The sequence below is a fragment of the Fulmarus glacialis genome, unplaced genomic scaffold (assembly GCF_000690835.1).
Source record: "Fulmarus glacialis isolate BGI_N327 unplaced genomic scaffold, ASM69083v1 scaffold10365, whole genome shotgun sequence".
NCBI classification, from domain to species: domain Eukaryota; kingdom Metazoa; phylum Chordata; class Aves; order Procellariiformes; family Procellariidae; genus Fulmarus; species Fulmarus glacialis.
In genome coordinates this window covers 1-1,243 of record NW_009211157.1, presented here as the reverse complement: position 1 = coordinate 1,243, position 1,243 = coordinate 1, and the positions used below count along the sequence as shown (strand labels likewise).

At 50.1% G+C, this 1,243-nt stretch overlaps 1 protein-coding gene across 1 annotated transcript in view; it reads right to left on the bottom strand.

Moving 5' to 3' along the window:
* Positions 1-874, bottom strand: part of VPS54 (vacuolar protein sorting 54 homolog (S. cerevisiae)) — a 52,585-nt gene extending 51,711 nt beyond the window's left edge. Inside the window, exon 1 of the mRNA XM_009577429.1 lies at positions 793-874. The gene's annotated coding sequence lies outside the window, so the exon portion shown is untranslated. The remainder of the gene's footprint in view (positions 1-792) is intronic.
* Between the last annotated feature and the right edge of the window lie 369 nt (positions 875-1,243).

Genomic DNA, 1,243 nt, shown 5'->3' with positions numbered 1-1,243 from the left:
GGCTCTCAGGCTAAAGTAGCAACTACTGCAGCAACTACAACAATTAACATACTGCAGTCAGGTTTTTTAGTTAAGAGCATTTTTTCACAGAGCCACAAAGCAGCTGTGGTTGCACAGGGCCACAGCTGTGCAGAAGTCCACAGGACTTCTTCTTGCTCAGGACTCCATCAGATAGGGTATAGGTAAGACGGTAAAGTCAATACAGCACCTGCGCTTTAAAACTCTCAAAAACATACATGCAAATCTGTAATCCAGTAAATATTTTTATGTACTTTAAAACAGATACTTTACATGTTTGGGATCACTCGATGGTCTGTAACAGAAATCCCCAAGTACTTAGAAAATACCAAAAAAACAGAGAAGGAAAGGAGAATCAATAAAATACTAAGGCCAAAACTGGACAAAGAGACAGAAAGTTAATTTTTTGTTGAAAATGCAGGAGGTCAGTATTTTACAAACACATATGGGTATTTCTCTCAAGAGGACATACTGTGTTTGAAAGATTACAGTAAGGAAAGGTAAGAAACGATGTTTGTCTATGCACACAATTTTAGGATCGTCTATAAACCCAGGAACCATCACAATCCTAAATGGCTTTTGGAACCAACAAATCCTTTAGCACTCCACATCCCAGTCCATCCCGGTTGCCATTAACATGGGTGTCATATGCCAGCATTACAGAGAAAAACCCCAAATACATGCTCCAAACGTTACTTCCCCGCACCAATGCCAACTGCTTATACAAGCCGTGCCTGACGAGCACTGCACCGCCACGCGAGGAGCCGGCCGTACCTTAGCGAGAACACGCCGGGAGTATCTCAGGGATGCCGTCGTCATATCTCTCCCCGTCGCATCGTACGGAAAACTGCCCGGTCTCGGAGCTCGGGGATGGCGCGTCGGTGGCCTGCGGGAGAGAGCCCACATGAGAGAGGGCCGCGATGGCCGTGCTCAGGGTGGCCCAGGAAAGCCTGGCTTAACGCCGACACTTCCACACACGCTCAACGCCTCCCTGCCAGGCACAAGCACCGATTTCAGACACCGCCCGTTTCCCACCGGGGGGTTACCATGGAAATACAAAACGTAAATTTGTCACGGGCCGGCCCCCCCCGCGCCTCGAAGTTGGCGCCGCTTCCCTCACGCCCTCCTCTCCTCTACACGGCCCAGGCCGCCCCCCGGCCCTCGCCCCGCAAAGACAAAGGGCACCCGGGGAAATTCAACTTTCCCGGCCGCTCTCCGGGAGATC